The following is a 25,969-nucleotide window of genomic DNA, read 5'->3' on the forward strand; positions in this document are numbered from 1 at the left end:
TCAGCCGGGTTCGAGCCTTTCAGAATTAAAATTGAAAAATCCTTGTGCCTAGGCCTTAAGCTGTAAATTGGTTTCAAGTTGGTATGTGGCCTTCAGCCGAGTTTTCAGCCTTTTCAAATCAAAAGTTGAAAAATTTTGTCTAGGCCTTAAGCTGTAAGAAACATTTTCTAGTTTTTATGTTTCCACCTTAAATTAAAAATTGGAAATTTCTTTCTCTGGGCTTTAAGCCGTGAGATTGTTTGGGTTTAGTATGTGGTCTTCAGCCGAGAGTTATGTGAAACGTTTTAGGATAAAACCTTTAGCCGATTTTAGTTGAAATTTAGCTCTTTCCTTCAGGCCTTAAGCCATAAAATTGTTTTCTGCATGGTGTGTCGCCTTCAGCCGAGTTTTAATCCCTCTTAAATTAAAAATTCAAAAACCTTGCCTTGCTCTTAAGTCATAAGATTGTTATTCTTTGGTATCAGGCCTTCAGCCGAGTTTAGTACGAAATATTTTAAGAAAAGGCCTTCAGCCTTTTCAAATTGAAAGCTCTTCCTCCTAGGCCTTTAGCTGTTAAATTTTTTTTGTTGATATGCGGCCTTCAGTCGAGTTTTCAGCCTATTTAGAATAAACTTCGAAAATCTTTGTCTCGGCCTTAAGCTGTAACACAGTTCTTGATTAATGTGAGGCCTTTAGCCGGGATCTATGGGAAAAAATTAAGCTAAGGCTTTCAGCCTATTTATATTGAAGATATAATAATTTTTGCTAAAGAAGTGTAACCTCCAGAAGAACTCCTGTACCTCAATTCCTTGCTTAGGCCTTGTGCCTTGTATTTTCGATGTGGCCTTCAGCCGATCTAAATTAAATCAAAGGAGGTCTTTCGTTAAAACTTTGAGTATTTTGACTCTCGCTTGTGTGATTGTGTGTTTTAAGAAATAAAGTATATATGTTGAGCGCAAGTGACAGTAACGTATTTTGGCCCCTTTCCACAAATATAACCGCATCCTCTCTGTCCTGCTAGACCAGGGATTTCACTGTTATCGTCAATGTTGACACAGATCCTCTCAATAAATTCGGGTGTCTATTAATAAATTTACGTTGTACCAGAACTACACATCAAAAGTTTTATTTTTGTTGGCTTATCTTGTGTCGAAAGGAAATAAAAATATAACTGTCATGTATTTTAAAACCATTACCGACCGATCACTGAAATCAGCCGCAGCCACGTAATACCCTATGGTAGAACGAGGGCATGAATTTAGTTACAGAAAATGGAGACGCCACACACATTCAGTGAGATAACACTAAGGTTTTGGAATTGACTTAATCAATGTAGTCACCAGCAATGCCCTCGTCTTGCCGATTCTTGAATATTTTCGTCAGTGTGAGACCCTTACGAAGATGGATCAGCGGAGCAGACCCGCCACGAATTCCTTATACAGTGAGAGAGCGTCACAGAAATACCTTGCGTCATAATCTCAAGTGCTTCTGTGAAGTTTGGAAGGTAGGAGACGAGGTACTGGCAGAAGTAAAGCTGTGAGGACGGGGCGTGAGTCGTGCTTGGGTAGCTCAGTTGGTAGAGCACTTGCCCGCGAAAGGCAAAGGTCCCGAGTTCGAGTCTCGGCCCGGAACACAGTTTTAATCTGCCAGAAAGTTTCATCTTTAAAAGACACCTAGCAGTCTGGTGACGTAGTCACGACTGAAATGCGTTAGAGAATTTACATGGAGCGAAAATCGATTGTGGAAGTTAAAATTCAGCGGCAACAACTGCGTATCCAGTATCGATATTGGGGTGTTTGTATGATCAACCAGAAGTGGAAATGGCAAATAGGTTTATGAAAATTGTGCTTGGGAAGCTCAAGTAAACGCAGTAATATAAAAAAAGATTACAGAAAGTGTTCTGTGCCAGATAGTTCTTTCATATTGGAGCGCCCTTGGCTCAAAGCTGTAATTTTTCCTTTAAATTTCAAGTGCACAAAACATATAGTTATAACGAAATCTAAATGTAACTGTAATTTTGTGCTTCATTCCGTGTTCGGTTCTTCGAGAGTCAGTTATACAGTGCACGCTTCACGGCCGATATATGCGTTCTTGGTTAATTTGTTTTATGGGCTGGTCCAAGGCGTATTTCTCTGTTTGATGTTTTGTCTTCAAATGCTGGAGACATCAACAGAGGCTGTGAAGACGCAGACAGAAATTTCAACCTTAAATAGGCTCAGCAAGCCGAGCTCTTTATACGTATCGAGGCAACAGTCGGTTCATGACGTCATCAGACCACTGCCCGAGGTCTCCGAGAAAGACAGGCCGTGGCGCGTACGTCACGAAATTAGGGCTGAACTCGCTCGCTCGCTCAGTTAAAACAAACAAATTGCGTTTCTCCACCTATTGACTCGTAACTAGGTGTGTACATACAAACGAGAATTTCATTTTCTATTGGAATCCGCTATTATGAAGTCTTATTAATCCTACGATGATGGGAAGTCCGCAGGACTACTAGTACTTTGCTACGGCTCTACTGGAGTGCAATAAAATTAAATTCGAGCCAAAACGGGTATCAGTTGCATAAGGCAGCACTTCTTGTATGAAATGAGAACTATTAAGCAGAAGAGACCAAATGCCATTAACGAGCCGTTATTTCATTTATATAGAACATTGACCTTAAATTTAATTTTGTTGTAGTATTGTTAGTCAGTTAGACTGCATAATAGAAGATTCCAGTACAAGATGCAATTCTCGTTAGCGTGTGCACCCCTAGCTGCGAGTTAACAGATGTAGAAACGTAGTTTGTCTGCTGATTTGAGCGAGCGAGCGAGTTCAGACCTACCTTCGTGACGTACGCGCCGCGGCCTGTCTTTCTCGTGGGCCTGGACCATTGCCTAAGGTCACGGAACGGGTTTTATGGAGATTGGCAGAGTGGAAGCATTGGCGCTGTTTGCTTTATTGAGCTCTAAGGCCCACAAAATATCTGATTTCAATCCTCGTCCTTTTCTGTTCAATTTCTTTTTTGTACTTCTGAATTTTCTTGTGGACGTTCATCTTATAGCCTTAGTTCTTTCTACTTCTATTTTCCAAGTCATTTTATATTTGTGCAAAAATTACCTAAAAGGTTTAATTTCTTCTCTCTGAACTGTAATTCACTTCCCAAATATCTCCATACGTTCAGCAACTGCTTATTCAATGTACAGGCTGCAAAACGTTGAGGAGAGGCTATGAACTTGCCCACTCCCGTAGCTATGGTTCACCGTTTTATATATATATATATATATATATATATATATATATATATATATATATATATATATATATATATATATGAAGACAGTAACTGTTCTTGAAAGAACAGATACTGTTGATGACCGTGCAGCTTTTCCCTGTAATAAATGATGACTAACTGAAACCATCAGCTGCCGACAGGTGTTGTTGATATACCTCGATGTGGACAGCTGAAAATGTGTACCCCGACCGGGACTCGAACCCGGTATCGCCTGCTTACATGGCAGACGCTCTATCCAGAGCGACACAGATGAAGGTACTTTACTTATGTATAATTGCGGACAGTTGGGAATGTGAGTCTCACGGGAAGCGTGCATGGGATGAGTCCCTGCAGTCGCGCTATTCATCTGTGTCCTCGGTGGCTCAGATGGATAGAGCGTCTGCCATGTAAGCAGGCGATACCGGGTTCGAGTCCCGGTCGGGGCACACATTTTCAGCTGTCCACATCGAGGTATATCAACAACACCTGTCGGCAGCTGAGGGTTTCAGTTAGTCATCATATATTAATACCTTCAGCTGCTGACGGGGACAGATGAAAGTGTGTGCCCCGACCGGGACTCGAACCCGGGATCGTCTGCTTACATGGCAGACGCTCTATCCATCTGAGCCAACGAGGGCACAGAGGACAGTGCGACTGCATTGACTACTTCGCGCACGCCTCCCGTGAGACCCACATTCTCACCTTATTTGTGGTGTCCCTACACAACACACTCATTACTCGTGGAAGACATTCTTACCAAGTCCCGTAAGAGTTCGGGTAAAAGGTCATGGCCGGTAGTGCCAGAACTATATACTTATATGGATATGGTGTCTGTTCTCTCGGACATGTCCGAAACAACAGACACCACTGATGACCTGCAGCCGTCAGGAACAACCTGTCCGAAATAACAGACGCTATATCCATATAAGTATATATTTCTGGCAATAACTCCCATGACCTGCTTCTTTTGTGCACATGCGCACATATTTCCTGAACTCTTACGGGTCTTGGTAAGAATGTCTACCACGAGTAATGAGTGTGTTGGGTAGGGACACTACGAATGTAGTGTGTGGACATACAAGGTGAGAATGTGTGTCTCGCTGGAGGCGTGCGCAAGATAGTCCCTGGAGTCGCACTATCCTCTGTGCCCTCGGTGGCGCAGATGGATAGAGCATTTGCTATGTAAGTAGGAGATTCCAGGTTAGAGTCCCGGTCTTGGCACACAGTGTCCCCTGTCCCCCTTGATATACACTCCTGGAAATTGAAATAAGAACACCGTGAATTCATTGTCCCAGGAAGGGGAAACTTTATTGACACATTCCTGGGGTCAGATACATCACATGATCACACTGAAAGAACCACAGGCACATAGACACAGGCAACAGAGCATGTACAATGTCGGCACTAGTACAGTGTATATCCACCTTTCGCAGCAATGCAGGCTGCTATTCTCCCATGGAGACGATCGTAGAGATGCTGGATGTAGTCCTGTGGAACGGCTTGCCATGCCATTTCCACCTGGCGCCTCAGTTGGACCAGCGTTCGTGCTGGACGTGCAGACCGCGTGAGACGACGCTTCATCCAGTCCCAAACATGCTCAATGGGGGACAGATCCGGAGATCTTGCTGGCCAGGGTAGTTGACTTACACCTTCTAGAGCACGTTGGGTGGCACGGGATACATGCGGACGTGCATTGTCCTGTTGGAACAGCAAGTTCCCTTGCCGGTCTAGGAATGGTAGAACGATGGGTTCGATGACGGTTTGGATGTACCGTGCACTATTCAGTGTCCCCTCGACGATCACCAGTGGTGTACGGCCAGTGTAGGAGATCGCTCCCCACACCATGATGCCGGGTGTTGGCCCTGTGTGCCTCGGTCGTATGCAGTCCTGATTGTGGCGCTCACCTGCACGGCGCCAAACACGCATACGACCATCATTGGCACCAAGGCAGAAGCGACTCTCATCGCTGAAGACGACACGTCTCCATTCGTCCCTCCATTCACGCCTGTCGCGACACCACTGGAGGCGGGCTGCACGATGTTGGGGCGTGAGCGGAAGACGGCCTAACGGTGTGCGGGACCGTAGCCCAGCTTCATGGAGACGGTTGCGAATGGTCCTCGCCGATACCCCAGGAGCAACAGTGTCCCTAATTTGCTGGGAAGTGGCGGTGCGGTCCCCTACGGCACTGCGTAGGATCCTACGGTCGTGGCGTGCATCCGTGCGTCGCTGCGGTCCGGTCCCACGGGCACGTGCACCTTCCGCCGACCACTGGCGACAACATCGATGTACTGTGGAGACCTCACGCCCCACGTGTTGAGCAATTCGGCGGTACGTCCACCCGGCCTCCCGCATGCCCACTATACGCCCTCGCTCAAAGTCCGTCAACTGCACATACGGTTCACGTCCACGCTGTCGCGGCATGCTACCAGTGTTAAAGACTGCGATGGAGCTCCGTATGCCACGGCAAACTGGCTGACACTGACGGCGGCGGTGCACAAATGCTGCGCAGCTAGCGCCATTCGACGGCCAACACCGCGGTTCCTGGTGTGTCCGCTGTGCCGTGCGTGTGATCATTGCTTGTACAGCCCTCTCGCAGTGTCCGGAGCAAGTATGGTGGGTCTGACACACCGGTGTCAATGTGTTCTTTTTTCCATTTCCAGGAGTGTATATCAACGCCCGTCAGCAGCTGAAGGTATTAATATATAATTCCAATTTCGTTTTAGACGGCTGCAGGTCATCAATGGTGTCTGTTCTTTCGGACATGTCCGAGAGAACAACACAATATCCATATAAGTATATTTTATGTCTTTCGTTATTGTAACTGCAGTTTGGTTAGTGTAAAATTTTGCCCTTGATACCTTCAACATTTGGAAGAATGCAGTCGAGTCAATATCGTCAAAAGGTTTCTCTAAATCTACAAATCCTATAAGCGTTGCTTTGCCATTCTGCAGTTTAGCTTCTAAAATAAGTCGTAGTGGGTACACCGCTTCACATTTCCCTGCGGTTCTCCGCATCCCAAACTGTTCTCCTCCGAGCTAGGTTTTTACGTGTTTTTCCATTCTTCAGTAAATAATTCCTGTCATTGAAACATACCATAGGAGTGGTATTCCTCTGCGTCCCATTGTGAGCAACTTGGGCGCCCCCACCTATAATTCGGCCAAATATTTAGCTTCAGTCCTCAAGCCAAATGTCGGAAAATGTGAACACCACATATCAAATTCGTCCGACTTTATTCGACGATTACAAAGTCTGTACTGTGGTCCTTCTGACTTGCTCGTTAGCTTTGATGTTATTTCTCTCTTCACTCAGGTTCCTCTTGAACAGACCCTGTTACTTATCGGTGAGAAATTAGATGAAGAAACTACCAAGTTATGTCGTCATATGTTTACTTCAACGTATTTTCTTTTTAATGATGTATATTTTGAGCTATGTATATTTTGGCTATGGGGAGTCCACTTTCCCCCATAGTCGCCAACCTTCTTATGGAAGACTTTGAGGACATGGCACTCAAAACTTCGTTTCTTAAACCAAAGTGTTTTTTGAGATACGATGATGGCATTTTTATGGTTTGGCCACATGGAACTGATGCTTTGAATCGTTTCTCAGATCATTTTAATTGTCTACATCGAAGTATTAAATTTACTATGGAAATTGAAGGAGATGGTAAACTTCCATTTCTTGATGCATTAGTGCAAAGAAAGGATGATGGGACTTTTGGACATAGTGTGTATAGGAAACCCACTCACACTGACAGCTATCTTCATGCGACCAGTTGTCATCCGCCACACCAACGTAGTGGAGTTTTGCGGACTCTCGTCACAAGAGCTTATGCCATTTCGGACGACAAACATTTGAAAGAAGAACTTGATCGTTTGATCGTTTTTAAACAGAATGGATATACGGAACTACAAATATGCCGTGCTCTTCAGTTTGGTCCGTCACGCGAGCCAATGAAGGATACTTTTGAATCTGTTGCTTATTTACCCTTTACGGGAAGTATATCATCCAAAATTTCAAGAATTTTAAGAAAACATAATATTAAAAGTGTTTTTACGCCGGTGGCCAAGACTGGAGCCCTTCTTGGCTCAGTTAAAGATAATTTGGACGTGAGGAGGCCCGGGGCTTATGAAATTCCGTGTCACTGTGGAAAGAAGTATATTGGTCAAACTATTCGAACTATTTAGGACCGGTGCGTGGAACATCATCGGCACACTCGGTTGTTGCAGCCTGAGAAGTCGGCAGTGGCGGAACATTGCCTTAACGAAGGACACAGGATGATGTATGACAAGACACAATTGATCTCTCCTGCTTCTCGCTAAGGGGAATGTGTTCTTAAAGAATCCATTGATATTAGATTATCCAGTAATATTATTAATAGGGATAAAGGATTTCCTCTAAGTAAGATATGGAATCCGATTTTGTGCGACATTAAACAACAACGGTCTTCTTTTCGATCATTGGGTTCTTGCAACTAGTGCTGCTGCGATTTGTCGTTTCCGCCGTCTTCTCCCACCGGGGCGCTGCGTGTCTACTTGCTGCCAGGAGGCGCCGCCCATCATCTCGCGCAGGCGCGATGCTCTGTCCGTGGTGTATAAAGGTTTCCGTCGTTGTGGCTGGAATTTTATCCACAATTCCAACTCCCGTACTTTCTACCCCTCTGCCGGCGTGCCCCAAGGTACTGTTCTTTCCCCTCTCCTCTATCTCCTGTACATTGTTGATATGCCCAAACCTGCCCCTCCTGTTCATCTTCTCCAGTTCGCTGATGACACGGCCTTCCTAGCCCTTTATCCTACCCTTCAACGGTCCCAACGTACCCTCCAAACCCACCTTGACCAATTCACCACTTGTTGCAACCAGTGGTTCCTCCGTGTTAATCCCTCCAAGACCCAGGCAATCATCATAGGCTGCACCACCCGCTCCTTCCGCCTCCATGATTTCTACCTCACTGTTTATGGCCATCCTATCCACGTCACTCCTACCCTCAAATACCTTGGCCTCACACTCGACCACCACCTCACCTGGACTCCCCATCTCCTTACCATCCAAAACAAAGCTCACAACTGCCTCCGCCTCCTGAAACTCCTGTCCGGCCGGGCGTGGGGTCTGCATCCTTCCACCATGCTTCACACCTACAAATCCATGATCCGCCCCATCCTTTGTTATGCCAGCGTCACTTGGATTTCCGCCCCTCCCCGGTTCTATAATGCCCTCCAAATCCTCGAACGCCATGCACTCCGCCTCGCCTTCCGCATCCGCGTTCCGTCCCCCACACGCATCCTCTACGACCTCATCCCCTTCCCCCACCTTCTCCTTTTCCTTGAACTCATCCGCACACTATATATTGTCTGCCACCTTGATCCCCCTCACCCCCTGGTGTCTCCCTTCCTCTCCACCCCCAACCAGTTGCTGTACCTTTACCGTTGTATCCCTCCCTCTCTCCATCTCCACACCCTCCATCTCCTTTCCCAAGACAACTTCCACCGTCTATCCCTCCCGGATGATGAGCTTCGCCCTGACATCTACCCTTCCTACCAACTCTAACCCCCTCTTCCTGCCTCCTCCTCAGGGCTCCCTCTCCTCCCCCTCCCTCCTCCTGAGCGGCTTCCCCCTCCTACTCCCCGTCCATCTCTTGTGCCTCCTTTCAGTGTCTCTGCGCTCCCTCCTGCCCTGTCTTCCCTTTTCCTCTCCCACCCCACGTGTCTCCTGCCTCTTCGTGAACCCACGGTTGCCCCTCCTCTCTTCATCCCGCCGCTTCCTCAGCTGCCCCATGCTCTCCCTCCTTTTCCATACTCTCTGACCTTTCCCTCGGCAGGTCCCACCTGCTAGTTTTATTCTTCGTCGTGTGTGCTCCAAGTGGGTTTTAAGTGTGTTGTTTCGGAGTGTTTTTAATACTGTGGCCAACTTTTAACCTGTGCATGCGCATTCAGTGTCTTCTCTGTGTTTTAAGAATCGCCAACTGTGTTTTTTAACTTTCTGGTGCCTTTTTTAACTGTCCCCCATGAACATCTACATGTCAGTGTATTTTTACCTCCATTTTCTCCCCTTATGCTGTTTAATGTTCCCCTTTTTTACCTCCTTATGTATGTATCATTTTATTCCCGTTTTAGTTGTCTTGTCACTCGGCTGAAGAGTGGCGGATTGTGCCGCTGACAGCCCTCCCCTGCCCATATGTGGCAGGGGAATGAAATCACAATAAAGACAAAAAAAGTGTCTGGAATTCAGTTCCGGTGAGGCAGTGCATGAGCATTAACTCACCTGAAGATAGTGCCCAGCTGGTCCGCCGAAATATTGTGCCTTTACGACGACATTATCTGGCTGCAAACCCGTGAAGAATATCATACATCTTGGCGGATTAAAACTGTGTGCTGGACTGAGACTCGAACTCGGGACCTTTGCCTTTCGCGGGCAAGTGGTCTAAGCAACTGAGATACCCAAGCACGACTCAGACCCCCTCCTCACAGCTTTACTTCCGCCAGTACCTTGTCTCCCACTCTCCAAACTTGGCAGAAGCTCTCCTGCGAACCAAGCAGAACTAGCACTCCTGGAATTCTCATTCTGGAATTCCTGTCACAATTTTGCATCTCCGACTTACTAAAATATTAGTTTGGTAACATAGACACCTGTTAATACCTGCCTTCTCTGGAATAGGAATCACTACATTTTTCTTGAAGTCTTGAGGTACTTCGCCTGTTTCATTCCATGCATTAGCACCTGAAACAATGTCTATACCATGACCTCAGTTCAGACCATTATCTTTTCCGACATGGAGAAGGGGGACTTTTTTTTTTTGTCATCAGTCTACTGACTGGTTTGATGCGGCCTGCCACGAATTCCTTTCCTGTGCTAACCGTTTCATCTCAGAGTATCAGTTGCAACCTACGTCCTCAATTATTTGCTTGACATATTCCAATCTCTGTCTTCCTCTACAGTTTTTGCCCTCTACAGCTCCCTCTAGTACCATGGAAGACATTTCCTCATTTCTTAGCAGATGTCCTATCATCCTGTCCCTTCTCCTTATCAATGTTTTCCACATATTCCTTTCCTCTCCGATTCTGCGTAGAACCTCCTAATTCCTTACCTTATCAGTCCACCTAATTCTCAACGTTCGTCTATAGCACCACATCTCAAATGCTTCGATTCTCCTCTGTTCTGGTTTTTCCACAGTCCATGTTTCACTACCATACAATGCTGTACTCCAGACGTACATCCTCAGAAATTTCTTCCGCAAATTAAGGTCGGTATTTGATATTAGTAGACTTCTCTTGGCCAGAAATGCCTTTTTTGCCATAGCGAGTCTGCTTTTGATGTCCTCCTTGCTCCGTCCGTCACTGGTTATTTTACTGCCTAGGTAGCAGAATTCCTTAACTTCATTGACTTCGTGACCATCAATCCTGATGTTAAGCTTCTCGCTGTTCTCATTTCTACTACTTCTCATTACCTTCGTCTTTCTCCGATTTACTCTCAAACAATACTGTGTACTCATTAGACTGTTCATTACGTTCAGCAGATCATTTAATTCTTCTTCACTTTCACTCAGGATAGCAATGTCATCAGTGAATCGTATCATTGATATCCTTTCACCTTGTATTTTAATTCCACTCCTGAACCTTTCTTTTATTTCCATCATTGCTTCCTCGATGTACAGATTGAAGAGCAGGGGCGAAAGGCTACAGCCTTGTCTTACACCCTTCTTAATACGACCACTTCGTTCTTGATCGTCCACTCTTATTATTCCCTCTTGGTTGTTGTACATGTTGTATATGACCCGACTCTCCCTATAGCTTACCCCTACTTTTTTTCAGAATCTCGAACAGCTTGTACCAATTTATATTGTCGAACGCTTTTTGCAGGTCGACAAATCCTATGAAAGTGTCTTGATTTTTCTTTAGCCTTGCTTCCATTATTAGCCGTAACGTCAGAATTGCCTCTCTCGTCCCTTTACTTTTCCTAAAGCCAAACTGATCGTCACCTAGCGCATCCTCAATTTCCTTTCCATTCTTCTGTATGTTATTCTTGTAAGCAGCTTCGATGCATGAGCTGTTAAGCTGACTGTGCGATAATTCTCGCACTTGTCAGCTCTTGCCGTCTTCGGAATTGTGTGGATGATGCATTTCCGAAAGTCAGATGGTATATCGCCAGACTCATATATTCTACACACCAACGTGAATAGTCGTTTTGTTGCCACTTCCCCCAATGATTTTAGAAATTCTGATGGAATTTTATCTATCCCTTATGCCTTATTTTTCCGTAAGTCTTCCAAAGCTCTTTTAAATTCCGATTCTAATAATGGATCCCCTATCTCATCTAAATCGACTCCTGTTTCTTCTTCTATCACACCAGACAAATCTTCACTCTCATGGAGGCTTTCAATGTATTCTTTCCACCTATCTGCTCTCTCCTCTGCATTTACCAGTGGAATTCCCGTTGCACTCTTAATGTTACCACCGTTGCTTTTAATGTCACCAAAGGTTGTTTTGACTTTCCTGTATGCTGAGTCTGTCCTTCCGACAATCATATCTTTTTCGATGACTTCACATTTTTCCTGCAGCCATTTCGTCTTAGCTTCCCTGCACTTCCTATCTATTTCATTCCTCAGCGACTTGTATTTCTGTATTCCTGATTTTCCCGGAACATGTTTGTACTTCCTCCTTTCATCAATCAACTGAAGTATTTCTTCTGTTACCTATGGTTTCTTCGCAGCTACCTTCTTTGTACCTATGTTTTCCTTCCCAACTTCTGTGATGGCCCTTTTTAGAGATGTCCATTCCTCTTCAACTGTACTGCCTACTGCGCTATTCCTTATTGCTGTATCTATAGCGTTAGAGAACTTCAAACGTATCTCGTCATTCCTTAGTACTTCCATATCCCACTTCTTTGCGTATTGATTCTTCCTGACTAATGTCTTGAACTTCAGCCTATTCTTCATCACAACTATATTGTGATCTGAGTCTATATCTGCTCCTGAGTACGCCTTAGAATCCAGTATCTGATTTCGGAATCTCTGTCTGACCATGATGTAATCTAATTGAAATGTTCCCGTATCTCCCGGCCTTTTCCAAGTATACCTCCTCCTCTTGTGATTCTTGAACAGGGTATTCGCTATTACTAGCTGAAACTTGTTATAGAACTCAATTAGTCTTTCTCCTCTTTCATTTTCCCAAGCCCATATTCTCCTGTAACCTTTTCTTCTACTCCTTCCCCTACAACTGCATTCCAGTCGCCCATGACTATTAGATTTTCGTCCCCCTTTACATACTGCATTACTGTTTCAATAAGCCCGCATCTCGTGGTCGTGCGGTAGCGTTCTCGCTTCCCACGCCCGGGTTCCCGGGTTCGATTCCCGGCGGGGTCAGGGATTTTCTCTGCCTCGTGATGGCTGGGTGTTGTGTGCTGTCCTTAGGTTAGTTAGGTTTAAGTAGTTCTAAGTTCTAGGGGACTTATGACCACAGCAGTTGAGTCCCATAGTGCTCAGAGCCATTTTGTTTCAATATCCTCATACACTTTCTCTATCTGTTCATCTTCAGCTTGCGACGTCGGCATCTATACCTGAACTATCGTTGTCGGTGTTGGTCTGCTGTCGATTCTGATTAGAACAACCTGGTCACTGAACTGTTCACAGTAACACACCCTCTGCCCTACCTTCCTATTCATAACGAATCCTACACCTGTTATACCATTTTCTGCTGCTGTTGATATTACCTGATACTCATCTGACCAGAAATCCTTGTCTTCCTTCCACTTCACTTCACTGACCCCTACTATATCTAGATTGAGCCTTTGCATTTCCCTTTTCAGATTTTCTAGTTTCCCTACCACGTTCAAGCTTCTGACATTCCACGCCCCCACTCGTAGAACGTTATCCTTTCGTAGATTATTCAGTCTCTTTCTCATGGTAACCTCCCCCTTGGCAGTCCCCTCCTGGAGATCCGAATGGGGGACTATTCCGGAATCTTTTGCCAATGGAGAGATCATCATGACACTTCTTCAAATACAGGCCACACATGTCCTGTGGATACACGTTACGTGTCTTTAATGCAGTGGTTTCCATTGCCTTCTGCATCCTCATGTCGTTGATCACTGCTGATTCTTCCGCCTTTAGGGGCAATTTCCAAAACCCCTAGGACAAGAGAGTGCCCTGAACCTCTATCCGCTCCTCCGCCCTCTTTGACGAGACCGTTGGCAGAATGAGGCTGACTTCTTATGCCGGAAGTCTTCGGCCGCCAATGCTGATTATTTATCAAAATTTAGGCAGTGGCGGGGATCGAACCTGGGATCGAAAACGTTTTTCTGATTTATGAATCGAAGACGCAACTCCTTTTTTTTTAATCTCATTTTGCGCTCTTTCGTTCGTTGTATCTGCTCGGAGCGGACGTCGTAAGACACCCGTTTTGTTTCGTTGTTGATCGGTGAACTCAGTTTTTTTATTACAGAGGGCAGCTAACCCTCTGACCGAACACGCTGAGCTACCGTGCCGGCATTCCTAGACTACGGGTACGGGTCCCATTTGGTAACATAGACACCTGTTAATACCTGCATTCTTTGGAATAGGAATCACTACATTTTCTTGAAGTCTTGAGGTACTTCGCCTGTCTCATTCCATGCATTAGCACCTGAAACAATGTCTATACCATGACCTCAGTTCAGACCATTATCTTTTCCGACATGGAGAAGGGGGATATGAAAAACAAAACCTTGAATGTCCGCCCCAGAAGGCGTCGGAATCCCTGTGCCGTATCGTAAGCAGCTGTCAGGAGGGGGAACGATGCACGGCGCGCCGCACGTCGCAGCGCTCCGCGCACGCCACCAGTCACTTGGTGCGCCGCGGGCCGAGCCAACACTTGACGGGCCTGGCCCTTTGAGTCAATACCGGCGGCGGCTCATTAATGCTTCAGCCGCTTCTGCCGACTTCTCCGCCGCCTGCAGGGTCACGACCGGCCCCAGGGGCGGTTAGCGCACCGTCCTCGACTGCGCCCATTATTTACTGACGGCGTTTCCTACTTTAGGCTTTTTCTCAGACGAAATACCATTATCGGCACACAGTAAAAGCACTACTCGGAAGAAACTATATCCGCAGTGTCGTGGCTGGCTTTATTCTTTTTTTTTTTCCACTCCTTCACCATTACAAGAAAACCATGGACTACGTTTAAAAAGCTAATTCGATAGTAAATTCCTCCAAAGCTACTTAATCCTTGTACGTCTTTATTTCTGTTCTTCTTATGAACTACATCTATCTTCTGCTCGCCAGCCGGGGTAGCCGAGCGGTTCTAGGCGCTACAGTCTGGAACCGCGCGACCGCTACGGTCGCAGGTTCGAATCCTGCCTCGGGCATGGATGTGTGTGATGTCCTTAGGTTAGTTAGGTTTAAGTAGTTTTAAGTTCTAGGGCACTGATGACCTCAGAAGTTAAGTCCCATAGTGCTCAGAGCCATTTTTTTATCTTCTGCTCGTCTGTGGCTTTGTAATGCAGCTCTTCACTTCTGTATGGATTTTCCTACGTCTGGCCGGCCGGGGTGGTCGAGCGGTTCTAGGCGCTACAGCCCGGAACCGCGCGACCGCCACGGTCGCAGGATCGAATCCTGCCTCAGGCATGGATGTGTGTGATGTCCTTTAAGTAGTTCTAACTTCTAGGGGACTGATGACCTCAGCAGTTAAGTCCCTTAGTGCTCAGAGCCATTTGAACCATTTGAACCTACGTCTGTAGGTGAACCGTGAGCGGCTCGCGGTCATCCCGTTTATTGCTAGTCATCTTGTTTTGTGGTTCTGTCTTCTCGTTTTTCTATTAATACGATTTACTGCCGTCACTAGGTTTCTGGGTTGCTTGTCCGTGAGTGGCAGCAGCAGCGCTTATCGATAAGTGCACTGTCATACTATCTCTGGAACGACCGCTAATATTTCAGGGCAGTCCCGTGTCTGGAGTTGAGTTGGGACGGAGCGCCAACGAGGCGCGGACAGCCAGTACTTGCCGACCGCTCGCCACACATATGAACTGTCCGACAGAAGGAGACTGGAGCGGGAACGACCGCCAGTTGGTCGTCTCATTGGGCGACGTGTATTTGGTCTTTTGACCGTTTCTGGGCCTCATCAGTTGGTCATCTTGCCGGACGTGGTCGGTTCCTTTCTTGTGCAGAGATGTCGTGGTCAATGGGGAAGAGTTACCTCTGCATGCAAGGGCGTACCCAGGAGGGGGGGGGGGGGGGCAGGTCATACTAGTCTCTGGAAACAAGGACTCGAGACAACATACAGCACTTCTTATTAAATAAAACAGTAAACCAGTGAAAAATTGCTTTTAATAAACATTTTAAATACAAGAATGCACTTGTACAATCCGCATTTCTTATTAAATAAAACAGTAAACTAGTAAAAAAACTGCGAATATCTTCAAGGGGGGCGGGGCAGCTGCCCCCCCCCCCTGACCCTCGCTGGGTACGCCCATGTCTGCATGGGTGGGTCCGAGCCAGTGTGCCTGGGTCGCCGTTTCTCCGAATTCCGAACGAACATCGAGTTGAGTCGGGTTGGAGCTGCAGTGAGCTCCGCACAGCGAAGACTCGCCCGACCGTTGCCGACACTCATAACGTGTGTGGGGACGACCTTGGTTGGTCGTTCGGTCGGCCGTCTCATCGGACGACGTGTATTTGGTTCAAAAATGGTTCAAATTGCTCTGGGCACTATGGGACTTAACTTCTGAGGTCATCAGTCCCCTAGAACTTAGAACTACTTAAACCTAACTAACCTAAGGACATCATACACATCCATTCCCGAGGCAGGAGTCGAACCTGCGACCGTAGCGGTCGCGCGGTTCCAGACTGTAGCGCCTAGAACCGCTCGGCCACCCCGGCCGGCGTGTATTTGGTCGCCGACCACTTCCGCGAACTCTGTGTGTGTGTGTGTGTGTGTGTGTGTGTGTGCGTGTGTGTGTGTGTGTGTGACTTGTCATTTCTCCTTGTTGTTCTATGGTGATTGGTTTTAGGAGTGTCGGAGTTCTTGGTGGAAGTGTTTACGTGAATGTGTGCGTAGCTTCTGTGATTTCCGCTGAGCAGATGAAAGCTGTCTGCGTACTGGAGTAGCCGGTCGGTCGGTTGCGACAGAGCAGGAATTGATTAGGTTGGTTGATTTGTCAGCCGTCCCTAGGTCGCGCTGCCATCCTATTTTTCAGAGTTACGCTTGGCTGCCCCTCTCACCTAAACTGTTGTTAGAGTTTCCTCCCCAGGCCGACCCTTGGAACACTTCTGAGCACCACTGTTCTGTTGTTTGTGATTTTCTTTTGTCGCAATTACTGTGCCAGGACTTCAGCCGTGTATTAATTTTGTCTGTTGTATGATCAGTATGTGGCCTTTAACCGAACCTTATCTGAAGTATTTCAGAAGCGTTTGTTTTAACATTTGTGGATTTCAGCCGTACTGTGTACATTCCTGTTTCTAAGATTTCTCTTTAATTATCTTGAATTATTAAAATGGCTTTTAGCCGTACTGTGTAAATGCTTATCTTAAGGTTTGTCTTTACCTATTTGAATAATCGTTTGGGCCTTCAGCCGTGAAGATATTTCAAGTTTTCTGAAGATGGCTTTCTGTTGTACTGTGTAAATGCTTGTCTTTAAAGGTTGCCTTTTATTATTTTCAAACATTATTGGGCCTTCAGCCGAGGAATTACTTCAAATTTTTCTTAATATGTCCTTTAGCCGAAATTTGTAAATTCTCGCCCTTTAAATAATTTCCTTTGGTCATGTGGAATATTATTTTGGCCTTCAGCCGGGAGGATATTTTAATTTTACTTAAGTAAGGCCTTCAGCTGTTTGTCGAAATCCTTGTGTTGTAAAATGAATTATTTAAACCCTTCGTCATTGAGAAGTTACTTGGACCCTCAGCCGTGAACTGATTCCTGTTGTTTTAAGCATGAATGTGTATTGTGTTTTTAATGTGTATTGTGTTTTATAAGCAAAAAAGTTCTGTGTTCTTGTGTAACTTACAGTAACTGATCTTGGCCCCTTTCCACACAACCTTATCCTGATCCGCTCTGTACTGCGAAACCGGATTTCAGTAGGATTTACCTACTAATTTTTCAAAGTCCTGCCTATTTCCATAATGAAATTTCCAGTCAGCAACGGAGTGTGCGGTGATATGAAACTTCCTGGCAGGTTAAAACTGTATTGCAAACCAAGACTCGAAGTCGGGAACTTCGTCTTTCACAGGTAAGTGCTCTACCGATTGAGCTATCCAACAACGAATCATAACCGACCCTCACAGCTCTACTTCCGCCTGTACCTTGTCTTCTGAGGAGGGCTGCGTGGGCAGCTCATTCTGTAGAGCACTTCCCCACGGACCACCAAGGTCCCGAGTTCGAGTCTCTGTATGGCACACAATTCTAATCTGCCAAGAAGTTTCATATCATCGCACATTCCGCGGCAGAATGGAAATTTCATTCTGGAAACATCGCCCCGGCTGCGGCTAAGCCATGTCTTCGCAAAATCCTTTCTTACATGAGTGCAGGATAGCTTCTATAACGTTTGGAAGATAGAAGACGAGGTACTTGTAGAAGCTGTCATGCGTGGTTAGCTCAGTTGGTTGGTCGAACTGAGCTACATAACCGAGGATGTACCGGCGACGAGGGCGACGACCACGACAGATTACTACCGCAGCTATCAGGCACGACAACTCCGTAACAGCCGGCCGGAGTGGCCGAGCGGTTCTAGGCGTACGGTCTGGAACCGCGCGACCGCTACGGTCGCAGGCTCCAATCCTGCCTCGGGCATGGATGTGTGTGATGTCCTTAGGTCAGTTAGGTTTAAGTAGTTCTGAGTTCTAGGGGACTGATGATCTCAGAAGTTAAGTCCCATAGTGGTCAGAGCCATATGAAACATTATGAACTCCGTAACAACGTCGAACAACAACACCCAACCATGAGCTGGACGAGGGTGTGGCGATCCGTCCACACTTCATATCTGCCGACGTACTCTCGTTCCTTATGGTATGTGGTGGTGAACGGCAAATTAGCCACACGCCAGCGCCACCATTCCATCCACCTCACTAACGGCCTTTTGTGCCCGCACTGCACAGTCGTCGAATCGGACGCTCGCCGCTTCACGTGTGCTGTGACGGGCGGCTGCTGGGATCCTGTACAATGTATGCTGGCGCTCCTGTTGCGACGACAGCCAGAGTCTATCACGCCGGACGAACTCCTACACCTAGGTACCGTTTACTTCCCCACTACCAGAACGAACGCTGTCAACTGGCTGAAGGGCGTGGTGCTGTATTACATTCTGCAAGACGTGCCCGAAAGCTCTCTGGACTTGTGGGTCCGCCTGGCGTCGACTCATGAGGCGTCCCGCCAACAACCTTTTTTCCGCACACGACTATCGAATTATTTAGGGGCCTTATTCCAGGGTCTTCCTGCCCCATTCGGCCGTTCCTAGTACACTTGAAAATGATTCACGGCACACATTGAAAAATGGCTCTGAGCACTATGGGACTCAACATCTTAGGTCATAAGTCCCCTAGAACTTAGAACTACTTAAACCTAACTAACCTAAGGACATCACACACACCCATGCCCGAGGCAGGATTCGAACCTGCGACCGTAGCAGTCCCGCGGTTCTGGCGCTGCAGTCCGGACTGCAGCGCCAGAACCGCTAGACCACCGCGGCCGGCTGGCACACATTGACCCTCTGCGAAAACCTTTTACATGGAGTCCCCCTTACATTCATTACGTGAAGACAGCTCGGAGAGTTCTGGTGTCGGTTGTAGAATCCACTTCAAAATAACAAAAACAAAAACAAACAAAAGTAAAAGTAAATAAATACTTGGACAAAAAGGAATATATACTGGAACTTTAATAGTGGCAACTATTTATTTACAGCTTGTGCAAAATAGATACGTCCTTCAGTTTTACTGACTTTCAGAGTAGTCACCAGCATTGAGTATAACTAGTTGCCAACGATGTGGAAGTCGTAGGATACTCTTAGCAGTGCCAGTCGTGTTGACAGTTCGTGCGGCGCGGTCTATTGCCCGACGAATTTGTAGCAGTTCTGAAGCGAATGCCGTGAGGTGTTTCCTTCAGTTTAGAAATCGAGTTGAACGCACGAGGGATTAAGTCAGGGGAGTGCAGTAGGTGGTATAGCACTAAGCAACCCCATGAGCCAAACAAAAACAGTAAAAACATCCACTGTACGTGTTTGAGCATGGTCCTCCAAAATGATGGTCAGGTCCTGCAGAAAGTGTCATCACTTCTGTTCATTTTTGGAACACAACATACGACCAGCGTATATATAACATCAAACGAAAAAACTACAAATAACGAAACTCGTCTAGCTTGAAGGGGAAACCGGATGGCGCTATGGTTGGTCCTCTAGATGGCGCTGGCAAAGGTCAAACGGATATCAACTGCGTTTTTTTTAAAATAGAAACCCCCATTTTTATGACATATTCCTGTAGTATGTAAGGAAACATGAATGTTTTAGTTGGACGACTTTTTTCGCTTTGTGACAGATGGCGCTGTAATAGTCACAAACGTATAAGTACGTGGTATCACATAACATTCCGCCAGGGCGGACGGTATTTGCTTCGTGATACATTACCCGTGTTAAAATGGACCGTTTACCAATTGCAGAAAAAGTCGATATCGTGTTGATGTATGGCTATTGTAATAAGAATGTCCAACGGGCGTGTGCTATGTATGCTGCTAGGTATCCTGGACGACATCATCCAAGTTTCCGGACAGTTCGCCGGATAGTTACGTTATTTAAGGAAACAGGAAGTGTTCAGTCACGTCAACCACGACCTGCAACAAATGATGATGCCCAAGTAGGTGTTTCAGCTGCTGTCGCAGCTAATTCGCACATCAGTAGCAGACAAATTGCGCGAGAATAGGGAATCTCAAAAGCGTCGGTGTTGAGAATGCTACATCAACATCGATTGCATCCGTACCATATTTCTGTGCACCAGGAATTGCATGGTGACGACTCTGAACGTCGTGTACAGTTCCGCCACTGGGCAAAAGAGAAATTACGGGACAATGACACATTTTTGCACGCATTCTATTTAGGGACGAAGCGTCACTCACCATCAGCGGTAACGTAAACCGGCATAATATACGCTATTGGGCAACGGAAAATCCACGATGGGTGCGACAAGTGTAACATCAGCGACGTTGGCGGGTTAATGTATGATGTGGCATTATGGAAGTAAGGATAATTGGCCCCCATTTTATCGATGGCAACCTAAATGGTGCATTGTACGCTGACTTCCTACGTAATGTTCTACCGATGTTACTAAAAGATGTTTCACTGCATGACAGAATGGCGATGTACTTCCAACATGATGGATGTCCGGCACATGGCTCGCGTGCGGCTGAAGCGGTATTGAATAGCATATTTCATGACAGGTGGATTGGTCGTCGAAGCACCACGTTCACCGGATCTGACGTCCCCGGATTTCTTTCTGTACAGAAAGTTAAAAGGATATTTGCTATCGTGATCCACCGGCAACGCCTGACAACATGCGTCAGCTCATTGTCAGTGCATGTGCGAACATTACGGAAGGCGAACTACTTGTTGCTGAGAGCAATGTCGTTACACGTTTTGCCAAATGCATTGAGGCTGACGGACATCATTTTGAGCATTTATTGCATTAATGTGGTATTTACAGGTAATCACGCTGTAACAGCATGCGTTCTCAGAAATTATAAGTTCACAAAGGTACATTTATCACATTGGAACAACCGAAATAAAATATTCAAACGTACCTACGTTCTGTATTTTAATTTAAGAAACCTACCTGTTACCAACTGTTCGTCTAAAATTGTGAGCCATTTGTTTGTGACTATTACAGCGCCACCTATCACAAAGCGAAAAAAGTGGTCCAACTAAAATATTAGCATTTATTTACGCACTAAACGAATATGTAATAAACATGGCGGTTCCTATTTAAAAAAAAAACGCACTTTATATCCGTTTGGCCTATTGCAGCGCCATCTAGCGCCCAGCCACAGAGCCATCTGGTTTCCCCCGACAAGTTTTGTTGTTTGTAGTTCTTTCGGTTGACGCTTATTTTGTGAGATATTTGGCCCAGTTACGATCAATGGACCACCCTATATATATATATATATATATATATATATATATATATATATATATATATATATATATATATATATATGTGTGTGTGTGTGTGTGTGTGTGTGTGTGTGTGTCTGTGTCTGTGTGTGTGTGTGTGTGTGTGTGTGTGTGTGGGTGTGTGTTAGTATTGAACTGGGGACCTAGAAACGAAGGAGGGGCTTCGTCCCCGCCGTAGCACTCAGTGGTACACAACTCCACAACTGGATACAGCAGTCCACTCACCCCACCGCCGCCCCACACCGAACCCAGGGTTATTGTGCGGTTCGGCACCCAGTGGACCCCCCTTGGAACGTCTCACTCCAGACGAGTGTAGCCCCAATGTTTGTTTGGTAGAGTAATTATGGTCTACGCGTACGTGGAGAAAGTGTTTGCGCAGCAATCACCGTCGTAGTGCAACTGAGGCGGAATAATGGAAACCAGCCCGCATTCGCCGAGGCAGTTGGAAAACCGCCTTAAAAGCCATCCACAGGCTGACCGGCACACCGGACATCGACGCTAATCTGCCGGGTGAATTCGTGCCAGCCGGCCGCTGTGGCCGAGTGGTTCTGGGCGCTTCAGTACGGAACCGCGTGGCTGCTACGGTCGCCGGTTCGAATCCTGCCTAGGCATGGATGTGTGAGCTGTCCTTACGTTGGTTAGGTTTAAGTAGTTCTAAGTTGTTGGGGACTGATGACCTCAGATGTTAAGTCCCATAGTGCTCAGAGCCATTTGAACCATTTTGCAGTGAATCTGTGGCACAGCTAACAGCAGAGCACCAAGATGGTAAAGCGATGTGCGTTTCGCAGCACACCGTTCATCGCACGGTGCTGAATGTGGCATGCCGCAGCAGACGACTCCAAAGTGTTTCCATATTGATCCAACGACATGACTTCAGTGAAAACTGACCGTGGATCAGTGGAAACATGTCTCCTGGTCGGATGTTTGTTTGTTTTTGGGGGAGGAGACCATACAGCGAGGTCATCGGTCTCCTGGTCGGATGAGTCACGTTTCTTGTTACACCTGGTCGATGGTCATGTCCGGATACATCGCCGTCTAGTCTAACGGCTACTCGAAACATGCACCGGCCTGGGATGCAGTGTTATGCTATAGGTGACATTCACTTGGCTTCCACGAAACCTGCGGTAGTAGCCGAAGGTACCATGACATCAGTGAACCACTTCAACATTATTGTCGACCACCTGCATCCCTTCTCGCATTATGTCTTCTGTAACGGTGATGGCATCTTTCAGCAGTATACCTCCCCGAGACACAAGGTCAGAGTCGTCCTTCAGTGATCTGAGGAGCGCGATAGTGAATACACGTTGATATCTTGGCCACCACATTCGTGTGATCTGAAACCGACGTACACATCTGGGAGGCTTTCAGACGCCAGCTTCGTGCCCACAAACCAGCGCAAATTATGGTAATTTCATGCTCTGTACGTAGATACCTGGCACGACATTCCTCCAGAGACCGACAAATGACTTGTCGAGTCCGTATCACGCAAAAATGTATTGCGCTCCAGAGGTGGACTAACACACCATTCAGTAGCTGACCATTATATTTCAGCTTATCAGTGTGTTCCTTATGTTTCTTCGCTTTTTCCTATTCCCGATGTTGTTGGCCCTGGCACTGATCGTTGTTATAAATACTTGCCTTCTGGACGAATTGCTATAGTGTCATGAATTTTTACCTTTCTGCAGCAGACAGATTCTTTGTGATAAATGACATTTGTTAATTATAATGGCAGGATCAGCCTTCCAGCTTTGACGCTACAGCTCTACTGGCTCCCCCCCCCCCCCCTCCCGCCATAAAGCCCAATGATACCTCATAACGACTGAGACTAGTCTATTATTTTCATATTTACCATAATTTGCGTTTGATTCAGCATATTTTATTATGTAATTTTTCGTTTCAAAACACATTAGTATTTCTGCTTTTTCTTCTTTTTGTTTTAACATTTTGTCTTTGTGTCTTAACGACTCTGTCTGCCGCGTCTGTTAGCAAGTTTGACATTACCAAATTTCCCATCCAACTCTAGTTTTCTTGTTACATTCTGCTAATTATTTTTCTTAATTTTCAAATCGTTTCTTCAATTGTACATTTCAAAAAAGTCTACGAATATTGATCTTGTCTAACTGCTTTCTTAATCTTTATTTTTAGCACGAATTTTACTTTACTTCATGCATGGAGTACTTATTGTTCAAGTGCCTCTTCTATCGTTATATCCTTTAAATTCTGTCTACAAACTGGACTCTCCAAATGTTGAGCATTACTCTTGACCTATTTGGCCCTTTCCGGTTATGTTATCTTGCGAGTGTTTATTTCTGCTGTGGATGGCTTATCCCTCCCAAATTGTGCTTCATATTTTCTTAATTCTGCGCACAACTTTATTTCCATTGTCCTAAGAGTCATCTATAATTTTTTTTAACTGTAAGGGAATCACGTAAATTATTAACTAAGGAATGGCATTTACTGTTACTTGTAGCCTGCCAACGTTCACTCTCCAGTAATTCACATGTTAATCGACGTAGAAATTTCATCTTTCCCTTAACAACTAAGTAATTCATCTCAAAGAAAAAAAGATGTTTTGCCAGCTCTCACTATTTAAGACAACGAGGTTTCTACCATTTCAGCTGGCAGCAACTGAAATGATAAGGTTAAATATCTGTATGAAATCGCAGATGGGTTGAAAACACTAAATTAAAATGCTTAAATGGAAAGATATTTTGTGTTGACTTCAGCCAGGACACTGGTTTGATTTAGCTCTCCGCAGTACTGTATCCTGTACAGACCTGTTCATCACTAAGTACTGAAACCTACAACCATTTGAACCTGTTTCCTGTATTGATACTTAAGTCTATCTTTACAATTTTTACCCCCACACTTTCCTCTAGTTCCTTGGAACCTCAAGAAGTGTGCTAGTAACCGATCCCCATTTTTTGACAATTTGTGCCATAATCTTCTCTTTTCCACATCCCCATTCAATTCTGTGCCTTCCCATTAGTTACTATATCTATCTCTTAAGTACTCTTCTGTAATAAGACAGTCTAAAAGCCTCTATTCACATTTGTACCTACTCATCGTCCACGTTTCACTTCCATATAATGATGTACTCCATACTTACCTTTAGAAAAGGTTCCCTAATGCTTTAATTTATATTAGATGTTCAAAGATTTCTGTTGTTTGGAAAGATTTTCTAGCTATAGCCACTCTGCATTATACACCCTCCGCACTTCGGCCTTCATCAGTTATTTTTCTACTACTTTCAGTATCTAATCTCCTAATCTTCTTCCTTCAGGGCACCTGATTTAATTCAGGTGCATACCATTATCTTGGTTTTGATTTTGTTGATGTTCATCTTTTCATCACTTTTCAAGGCACTATCCATTCTGTTCTACTGATCTTCCAAGTCCTTTGTCATCACCGAAAAAATTAAAACTCAAAGCTGTTATTTCTGCTCAGTGATTTTAAGTCCGTTTTCAAATTTCTTCTTGGTTTCCTTTGTTGATGAATTAATGTAGAAAACGAATAAAATGGGAAAGTCTACAACTTCGTCTCGCTCATCAACCACTGCTTCCTTTTCTTACGCTCTTCGACTCGCATGAGCAGTCTGGTTTTTGTACTACATGTTTTAAATAAAACTTCAGTCCCTGTATTTTATCCCTGCTTGCTCCATAATTTTCGAAGAGTGTGTTCTGACGACAATATCAAAAACTCTCTCTAAACCTGCAAATGCTATAAAATTAGGTTTGCCGTTCTTTAACCTACCTTCTAAGACATGTCATAGAGTCCGTATTGCCTCATGTCGCTACATTTCTTCACATCCCGCACTCACATTCCTCGAAATCGGTTTCTACCCACTTTTACATTCTTCATTATATAATTCGCATCAGTATTTTCCAACTATGACTTATTTAACTGGTGATGCTGTAGTATTCGTATATAGAATTGTAATTATTAGATTCATCTTGAAGTCTGATGGTATTTCGCCTGCCTCATACTACTAGCACAGCAGGTGAAATAGTTTTGTCGTATATGGTATTCAATAATTCTGAGGGAATGTTGTGTACTCCAGGGGCCTTGTTACGACTTAGGTCTTTCAGTGTTCTGTAAAAGGCTTCTCGCAGCATCGTATCTCTAGTCTCATCTTCGTTTGACTTTCTCCTCCTTTTCTACAATATTTCCTTCAAGCCTAATTTCACTTGTACAGCCTTTCTATATATTTCTTGCAGCCTTCAGCTTTCCCTTTTTTGCTTGTTACTTCTTTACCATCTAAGCTCTTGAAATTCATATAGCTGCATGTCTTTTCTCCAAATATCTCTTTAATTTTCCTATAAGCAGCAAATATCAGTTTCCCAAGTTGTCCATGCTTCTATTCTCTAGCGCGTCCTGCTTCGCAATTTTGCACTTTCGGTACCTAACATTTTCTTGACGTATTCCCTTTCGCCTGTTCCATTTGATGCATTTTTATATTTTCTCCTTTATTCAGTTAAATTCAGTATCTCTTGTATTACCTAAGAATTTCTACTAGCCCTTGTCTTTTTACATATTTGATCCTCTGTTGCCTTACCTATCTCATATTTTATATTTGAAGCTCTTCTTTTGTATTCGTTTCCCCTGTTTCATTACAAGTTGTCTACTGCTCCCTCG

At 45.2% G+C, this 25,969-nt stretch overlaps 2 non-coding genes across 2 annotated transcripts; one reads left to right on the forward strand and one right to left on the reverse strand.

Moving 5' to 3' along the window:
* Positions 1-1,537: 1,537 nt before the first annotated feature.
* Trnas-cga (transfer RNA serine (anticodon CGA)) lies at positions 1,538-1,612 on the forward strand. The gene has a single exon. It is a non-coding gene; the product is annotated as a tRNA-Ser (tRNA).
* A 2,183-nt stretch (positions 1,613-3,795) lies between these two features.
* Positions 3,796-3,870, reverse strand: Trnat-ugu (transfer RNA threonine (anticodon UGU)). The gene has a single exon. It is a non-coding gene; the product is annotated as a tRNA-Thr (tRNA).
* Positions 3,871-25,969: the final 22,099 nt, after the last annotated feature.

The sequence above is a fragment of the Schistocerca cancellata genome, chromosome 3 (assembly GCF_023864275.1).
Source record: "Schistocerca cancellata isolate TAMUIC-IGC-003103 chromosome 3, iqSchCanc2.1, whole genome shotgun sequence".
NCBI lineage: Eukaryota > Metazoa > Arthropoda > Insecta > Orthoptera > Acrididae > Schistocerca > Schistocerca cancellata.